General features: G+C 43.5%; 1 long non-coding RNA gene across 1 annotated transcript; it reads right to left on the minus strand.

Annotated features, from left to right (window-relative positions):
- Nucleotides 1–3,321: 3,321 nt before the first annotated feature.
- LOC138717531 (uncharacterized) lies at nt 3,322–8,615 on the minus strand. Its single transcript, XR_011336893.1, has 2 exons — nt 6,735–8,615; nt 3,322–3,861 (listed from the first exon to the last, which is right to left on the minus strand). It is a non-coding gene; the product is annotated as an uncharacterized lncRNA (long non-coding RNA).
- Nucleotides 8,616–9,087: the final 472 nt, after the last annotated feature.

A 9,087-nucleotide genomic window follows, 5' to 3' on the forward strand; every position in this document is an offset into this window, starting at 1 on the left:
GGGGTACCCGTGTGATACCCAGGCATGCTTCCATGAAGTCTGGGGTGTCCATGTGATACTCAGGGAGAGGGAGAAGTGTGATTCCCTGGGGTGTGTATGCAATCCCTGGGAGTGCCCATTTGACACCTGGAGGTGCTGGTCAACAGCCAGCTGAATACGAGCTCTTATAGGCTGCCATATGCATAGGGGCATTTAAAACACATGGAGCTGCCCCTGCAAACCTTTTCCAGGGCAGGGAGGGTTTGCTGAGTTTCAAGTCCATTTCATTGACAGTGATGATTGGAAATAGTTCCCCCAGTCAGTATTAGTGTCAGGCACAAGTTGCTCAGAGAAGTCATGGCTGCCCCATCCCTGGAGGTGTTCAAGGCCAGGTTGGATGAGGCTTTGAGCAGCCTGGTCTAGTGGGAGGTGTCCCTGCCCATGGCAGGGGGGTTGGAACTGGATGGGCTTTAAGATCCCTTCTAACCCAAACCATTCTGTTAGTCTATGATTCAAAATCATGACAGAGGGCTCCTGATAGCGTTGCCAGTGCAGGAGTCTCCCCACTGCTGTGTTAGAACTAAATTTGGCGCCTGTTGAGATTTAAAGCATTTAATCCTAAATTATTATTGTATTTGTTAATACTGTTAAATCTGTTAATCTAGGTATTACTACAGCACTTAAAATGGCTCTCACAGTCCAGTCTCCAGTCTTGTGCTGAGGAAAATGAGGCCCCAGCCTGTTTGGTGACCTGGAGCAAGGCTGTAATCTCTTGGTCCCTGGAAAAGCAGGGAAACAGGGACTTTGCATGTTAATTCAAAAAATAGTTTGGAGCTGTTGAACACTTATGGTAACAGGATCCCTGTAAATAGTTCTTTTTCCTGAGTTTATCGTTCACTATGTTTTTCAGGAAAAACCTATCCAGAAAATGCAAATGTCTTCTTTCCAGTTGTATAGAAATTAAACACTTCAATAAAACCCCTGATTCTTCCTCTGAATTGCCACTTTGTCCAGTTGGCAGAGCTCACTGGTGTCCTCCCACCAAAATCCATCGATCAGTGGGAAAAAACACACCGCTTTCAGCGAGCACTGGACCAGCCCTGTCAAACCCTGCATTTACATCTCCAGCTGGTAAACAAAGTAGAAAAGGAAAACATGTTTTTTCATTTCAGATAAAAATTTGGATCCCTTTGAAAGAAAATCATCAAATTAGCGATTAAATTTCAGTGCCCTAATAAATAAAGTTCAAATACCGCAAGAGTGTTTGAATTTAAGGAGAAGAAATGCTACATCAATAGACAAAATTGTGGATAGCTATGAAATGCTTAAGCATAATGAGAACAGCAATCAGTATACAATTAGTATGAGATCATCATCATAATTACCCTTCGTTAGAACTTACGCCCAACAACTGCCACATGAAAGCATCAGCTGCAGTTGCAAGGCAGTCATGGCACGGCTGAGGATACGGCTCAAGCCACGTGCCAGCATCGGGGTTCCTCTGCCAGGTTTCGGTGTCATGTGGCTGTGTTCCTGGTGTTTTTCAACACCTTCAGCCTCAAACTTGGATAAGCCAAATTTAAATGTAAAGTAAAAAGCTTTACTGAATTGATGCAGCGGTACTTAATAGCCCCCAAATTAGCTTCTGTCACTTGAATAACCATAGCTGCTGCCTGGCTTAGCCTTTGCGTATCCGCTATAAATAAGTGGTTCAATAAGATATGGAAGGCTTTAGCTCCTGTAAGAGCTTACCTACTCAAGAAAAGACATATGCAAAGGATTTGCAGGTTTGGGAGCCTTTTATTATTGAATTCACATAAAATACACTCATCATAAAAGACGTGATGTTCTTTCCTCTATTTAGAGAAAGCAAAGATGTGTTATGGAGACCTCTGTCACAGCTCCAGTTCACATCTTCACAAGAAATGACAGGTGAAATTTGGGTTTGAGCTTGCTTAAATACCCAAAGTTGGATTTATTTTCCCCAGATCCTGACTTTGCAACCCAGGTCCACCACAGCTTGCCCTTTCCTTTAAAAAAATGTAGGGGAAAAAATGGAGCTTTGGCATCTCAGCCATGGACCCAGTCCCCTGCTCTCCTTGCGAGTTGTTACTAAGACTCCAGAGCCTTTCTGCCAGCGTGATGTTCCTGCATAGTCACAGGGGTGGATAAAATGGAAATAAAAAGGTTTTCATGTTGTTTCATAGTTAGATTGGTTCCACCCTCCCCTCCCCCCTTCCTCCCCCTTGGAAGTCCCTCATAACAGCTCTCATTGCTAATATCTACAGAAAAATAAATAGTCTCCCCCTTTGACACTGAGGTGAGACACTAAAAACCTGTTATTCCAGAATGTCAGCCATGAACCATGCTCTGTCGGGCTGACACATATTTTGAATGCATCACTGATTGTCAGTGCGGAAAACTGTCAAATGCTGTGTGGCGTCTGTACAAGAAAACACTTTCACATACTGCAATTTTGTTATGTTTCAAAACAGGCAAAGAATCCAGCTTTCTTAAGCTTGTACCAGGGACATACCAGGTTTGGTTCTGGAAGACTAAACTGCTTTCAAAAATATTTGTGCTAGCTAAAACAATATCAAAACTTTCAAACGCTTCTAGTGCTGTCTAAAATTACGAGCATATATTATATTTACTTACTGGAAAACCTTATTCCCAAACTAAGATTTCCTGGTTTCAGTGGAAAGGGGTAGATCTCCACCTGACAGCTCAGTGTGGGAGGTGAGATCCATAGGACTGCAGAGTTTATTTCTTTAGTGGACCTTGCAAACCCTGGTAGTTTTTTTTTCAGTTGTGGACCACAGTGGAGCAAATGGGAGGGGCAGGGGCCTCAAGGATACTCAGCTGCATGGTGGTACAGGAGCTGCTTCTCAGGAGGAGGTAGGCTGCTCAGCATCTCCCAGCCAAGGAGAAGCTGCCCACCTCCCACTGCTTCTCTTGCTCTGAACCTCTCAGCTGGGTAAAGGGGCAAGAGACATGGCAGAGGGTTGTCTTCCTGGGAAGGAGCTGGGAGGGAATGTTAAAGGTCATGGTGACAAACAGGGAAGGTGGTGGCAAAATGTTCCTGGTGGAGAAGAGGGGCTAGGAGGGGCTGGGTAATTGTCAGGGGGGCAAAGGGTTGAAATGCCAACAAGGACAGTAACCTGGCCTCACCGGTCCCAGCACTGTGAGCAGTACAAAGAAGAGAGAAAAAGTAGAAGGAAAGGCAAAGTTGAAAAAAGAAAAGCAGACAGGGTTAAACACCCTGGTGTTTTATTAATCAAAATCTAAGGAAATAAGAAGCCTTAGCCCGGTCCCCACAGTGTATTTCCCATTTTGTTCCTCTTGCCCTTCTTTTCCCTGTCTCAGTGCAGGGCACCCACTCACCCTCTGTCTCCCCAGTTCTGCAATAAGATCTCCCATGTTGACACTGATGGGCTCATAATTGACTCAGGAATAATCTTATTACTCGTATCCTTGATAACTAACATCAGTACCCCATCCCTGAAAGCCTACAAAGAGGAGTGTTTTGTTTGTGTTCTCCCTTCAGTACTTAACATTTCTTTTAGATTGTTTTAATTTAATTTTAATGTAATCTGATAAGAGCTGTAAAATTGTGAAACAAATCTGTCTCCTTCTGTCTTATTAAATTGACTTTGAATGAAATGATGGGGCTTTTTTTCCCCCCAATAGCTGCCAAACGAAAGTATCTCTTGATTCAAATGCAGGATTGATGAGCATTTATCTTAACAGCTTTACACAAGATTTTTAATTTAGGGAGGAAATTGCATGTGCTTTTAGCATCCTGCTTTCCTCTGGAGATGTAATAGTATCCTGGAAGGTGCAGAATTCACCTTATTGTGATGAGCATCTGGCTGAAGGGTGCTCACCTGCAGGAGACAAAAAGGACGAGGGAAAGAGAAGAAAGTGAAAAAGAATATTATACCTCTGTAGGGGGGAAATAAAAGATGGTGAGGGACTGACAGCACATCTCTCCAGAGACAGCCTCTTCCAGCGAAAGGCTCAGGGGCCAAGGTGTCACCCTGTGTCCCCATGCATAAGGGCACCATCAGGCTGTGCTCAGCATCACGGCTATGATGGTTTGCAGAGCACCTTCCCAGCTGCGAGAGCCTGATGGATTCTGCAGCGCAGGCAGCGGAGCTGCAAAAGGAGCTGGTCCAGCCTGAAGCTACATCTGCAGAAGGACCTGCTGTCTGTGGTAGGCTGGGGTCGCGCCACGGGTGGGAAACTGGAGCTAAAAATCACACATTTCTGCCTCAGTTTTTTTCTGCTCTATTTCTCTGCTTCATGCTTTTTCTTTCCAGGTGCTAGAGATCGTCCGTCTGTCTCTCTCACCTTTGGCCTGTCACCTCTCACCTATCACTGGCCCTCAACTACGTCTATTGGAGATTGTTGTCACTGCACTTTCCCCCATTTTCCTGAGTGACATATCCATATGCAGTATGTACTTGCTGCAGATTGTCTGCCACAGCCTCTAGTCTAAACCCAGAGAATTGAGGAGACACCACTTGGTCCAGGAAAGATAGAAAACTCTTTATATAGAGCAGAAATCATGGGTGTAGAGTGTCCTGGGAGAGAGCTCCCCCCCACCTTGCACTGCTGCCCTAAAGATAAAAATAAGCTTTTACATATTAAGGGCCCTCTGATTTTGGCCGTTTCACTTAATGTGAGAAATACAAATATTGCTCGACAACTTCTGGATTAGAAGAAACCAGATCACAAACTGAGAAACCAGTGATTAAACCCAAAAGGGGTGAGACTGCATGCACTGACGTACACAGCATGGATGAAACGTGCGAGAGCCTAAACACCTCAGCTTTGTTCCTTGCCACCATTTTGCTGTTTCTGCCACAACAGAGCAGGCTGGGGTCTGTGCGTAGTTTCTCTGGAAAAGGATTTGCAGGAACTGTACTGAAAAGAGGTTTTCCTCTCTACTCTTTGATTTCTAAGAGCAACCGTACATCCAGCTAGAGCTGGCCCACAAGTCAGGACAGCACTGAATAAATTTTCTTTTCTCTTTTTTTTTTTTTTGTTTTCAATTAGATTCATAATACATGCCCTAGTAGCTATGTAAAAGACATACAAAACATTTACATAATGCCCATATAAGTCTTTTTGTTAATGAATCAAGTCCCAAATGAAGAGCACTAATAATACATTAGTAATCAAAGAGCAAATAACACCACTGAACATATCTCAGCAGAGCAGTTGTGTGGATCCATTTCTGACTGTCAGTGTCAATGCCTGGAAAGAGTAATTAACATGTTGAATTTAATGTCTAAATTTTAATAAATTTAAATGTAATAAACCACTTTTATTAAATGTTACAGTTTCTTGAAACCTATTATTACTCGTTTCTCATGCATAAATAGAAAATACATTGTCTTACTGAAGAAGGCAGTTTTTGCTGTTGACAGGACAGGTAAAATGAGTTCTTCCAGCAAGAACTTGTCAACACAGAAGCCAATGGTAATGGCTGATAAAATAAAAAACTTAAGAAGAAGACTAGAGCATATAAAACTATATCATGTTTATTAAGAATGTAAGGGCCTTATCCACAGTCTATTGACATAAATGAAACGTCTCCAGTAATGTCATTGTCTATGGATTTTTAATTAATCCTGGAGAATTTAGATACAAGCACATGCTATTGTTTATGGTTCCATGTTGTTACTGAGCAACAGAAGTGCTGTGGCACAGGGATGGGACAAGTTTAGAGACTGTTTGAGGTAGGTGTCCTTCCTCTCCAGACATCTCAAAGTGCCTTTTGAGTCTCCCATGCAGTGTATGAGGCTCCAAGAGCAGAAGGGATCAGGTGTGACCTGACTAAGGCTTTTCCAAGGCCAAGGATCTTGAGAGGATGTCTGGGAGATTTTGGGTCTCTCTGCTTTCCCAATAATTCAAAGTCACTTTTGTTTCTAAGCTGTAAACACGAAGAATTAACCAGTCTCCATTTAAGTGTATGCTGTTGTCTGAAGAGGAAAGAGATTGACGGTATTGAGTTTCCCCATCCCTGGAGAGATGAGAACTGTATTTAGGTTTCTTGAGATGCAAGACAAGAGGCTGAATTTGAATGATACCGCTCTCAGCAGACAGTCTAAAGGCTCTGTTCCTGTCTTCTCTGAAATCATCTATACATTACACTCTGGTGTGCCGTGTACAACCACTGCTTTAATTTCTGCTGCTCAGTCTGAAACAGTTTGGATTAATTTCTGTGTAGGAAAGACTATTTTGTGCTACTTTAGAACGTTGTGGATGGGTTATCTGGGAAGGGTTTCACACCAAGGCATGAAAGAAACCACAAGGGTGTCTCATTTGGGCCTGCAGTTAGGAAAAAGAAAGCAGGGAGAAGACGACAGCTTACAGGTATGTAGCCAAAGTCAATCCCACAAGTACTTGTTTGGGTCCCACAGCATGGAGCATCACTCTCTGTGCAGGCTGCAGCTTGACCCAACGTACCATAGCATGGGCGAGGCAGAGCCCGCCACACATCGCAGAGCACAGCCACCAAGCTTTCAACTTCATTACAAATTGTGGAATGGTATACATCCATCATAGCGTTCAAATCTGCCAAACTCTCCAGATGAATCAATGACTGTGCTCAAATGTCTCACTGCTGTAGTCTTGTTCTTAAGTTTTTTTATGTCCTCATGCCTACAGCCACACGTTTTGGATACTTCAGTGGCAAAGTGGAGATATTACACCCCAACATTTTCCTAGCCACAAAAGTGCTCCACCTCACCTTCAGCATGTGGTTCCATGTCCCAAGTCAAGACTGTGCCAATGTTTTTGCCAGAATCTGCTTACTGGAGAACAGCGGCTTCATGGCCACATTATTCCCCATCTCCGATGAGTGAGGCAGGCAGCGCAACCACACGTTGGCCAGTCAACTCCATCTTTCTTGATCTTAACACTTGCTGCTGCTACTGTTTTAAAGGACAGGATGCTATCAGGCTCCTTCACTACTATTTTAATAAATGAGTAGATTGATCTTGTGTACCAACTGAAACACCGAAAAAGTTTTTCTTCTACAAATCATGAAAAATTAAAAGGAAAATGTAAAATAACTAGGAAATTCTTTTAACTGAATTAGATAATGTTTTCCTTTTAGCACCACATTTTATAGCAATCCATTTTGAAGAGTTGTTTTCTGCGTTGTCAGGGACGAGGCATTTAGACAAGGTAAAAAGCCTGGAAGATCCAAAACCCCAGACTCAAAGGGAGAGCGTCTGGCCTATTGTCTGTTTTGATTAATGAAGCCTTTTGCATAGTGAGATAATATGATGTTTACGGAGCAGGGAATGCTGCTGTGCTGCAGAAATATCAGAAGTATGAATAATATTCAATATGATAACAACATCAATAAGCTAATCTATGTATTACTGGATTCTGCTAAAAAATGCCTCAGATGATATTTGTTTATTTCATAATTGTCAGCCACTTTGATGCACTTGTCGTCAAGTTCAACAAGTGCTCCAAGCTACAAGGGTTTGAAACAAAGGGAAGCACTTGGGCAAGCCTTGCAGTTTAGTGGGGCAAGGGAAATAAGATCCGATGGCTGTTCCTGACCGACAGCTTGGGTAGCGAGCTGCTGCTTTGCTTGCAGACATCGACAAACATAGAGTCTCACGAGAATCCCTTGCTAGCTTAAACAAAAATATTTAAACCCTGGTAAAGATGGGTTTATTTCAGCAGGAATGTTTGCAACTCATCAGTGACTCCTGAAAACAAAAGGGAGCAAATCAGAAAAAAAGCAGTGGGAAATAAACACATTCCCCTGTGCTAGAATTCTCTGTAAACCCGAACTCATCTCTGCTCACTGTTTGGTTGCTGCCTCTATTTTATTTGTACTTCTGCCTGATGTTTGGAGCTGAATATCTGGACCCTACAAAGTCCTGGAGAATCATAGAGTGATTTGTGTTGGAAGGGACCTTAAAACTGGTTTATTTTTCAGCAAGTGCTACCTGCAGAGCCAGGTCAAATTTCATGCAGTGCAATAACTATATGGTGCTTTTCCGAATTCCCTGTTTCTTTGGAATCCAGTTTCAAGTGGACATTTGAGTATTTTTTTGCTGCTTGTCACAAACCACCGTGCTGGTTTCCTGTGATTTATTAAGCATTCCCCCTCCGTCCTGTGCAGAAGATTGTTCTGGTAATGAATGAAAGGATCCATATATATAAACTGTTAATTCACTTGAAAAGGAGAACGAGCATAAGAGTATTCAATTAATTAAACTGTGTCTGCTCAGAGCTCAGAATCACTGGGCCCTGCCCATATACTGGAGTACATGCAACAGCAGATAATTGTGCCAAACACAGATAGGAAGTGAAGCAGAAGTTGGAGGAAGGCTTGAGATGGAAAATATTCCAGCAGCGCTTCTAGATAGTGCTCAAAAATCTGATATGGATCTGCTTTTGAGGAAATACTTGGGTCAGTTGGGTACGCAGGTACGAGCCGGGAACAACAACAGTCTGGGATGACTTACAGCCTTTAAGGTCCCAAACGTTCTGCCTGTTTGCAGACGCATATCCCATACATCACCTCTCCAAGCACAGGATAGTGGTCTGGAGGGTGCCCCGTTTCCCTTAGGAAAGGGCCAGACCCTGGGAGGGAGGATGCTTGAGCATCCCGACCTCTCCCTCTGTATCCCCTCTGGTGCAGTATCGCTGTACCACAAGTTTCAGGTGTTAGATATGCAAGGGCAAATTCTTCCCCTCGACCCCCGCAGCAGCACAGACAATTCCAACAATCCAATGAACTTTTTTAACGAGCAAATCCTGCTCAATTAATACCCCCTGCTCTCTCGCGGGTTTTGTTTTCGTTCTTTTCCAGGAGGACACTTACTTGCTGCGCCTCGAAGGGCCCGGGGATGCACTGCCAACCCGACCCTTTAGTAGCCATCACGCAGGAATTATCTAAAGGCTAGAAACAAATCTGGGACGGCCACCCCGGGAGCCAGGGTCACACCGAGCCCCCCTCCTCCGCCTCCAGCCGACGGGGCTTAAAAATCAAAACAAGAGGGAAAAGAAAAAAAAAGAAAAAACAAAGAAAGAGAAAAGCAAGCAACCCAACAACCCCCCCCAACTCCA

The sequence above is a fragment of the Phaenicophaeus curvirostris genome, chromosome 2 (genome assembly GCF_032191515.1).
Source record: "Phaenicophaeus curvirostris isolate KB17595 chromosome 2, BPBGC_Pcur_1.0, whole genome shotgun sequence".
Lineage (NCBI taxonomy): Eukaryota > Metazoa > Chordata > Aves > Cuculiformes > Cuculidae > Phaenicophaeus > Phaenicophaeus curvirostris.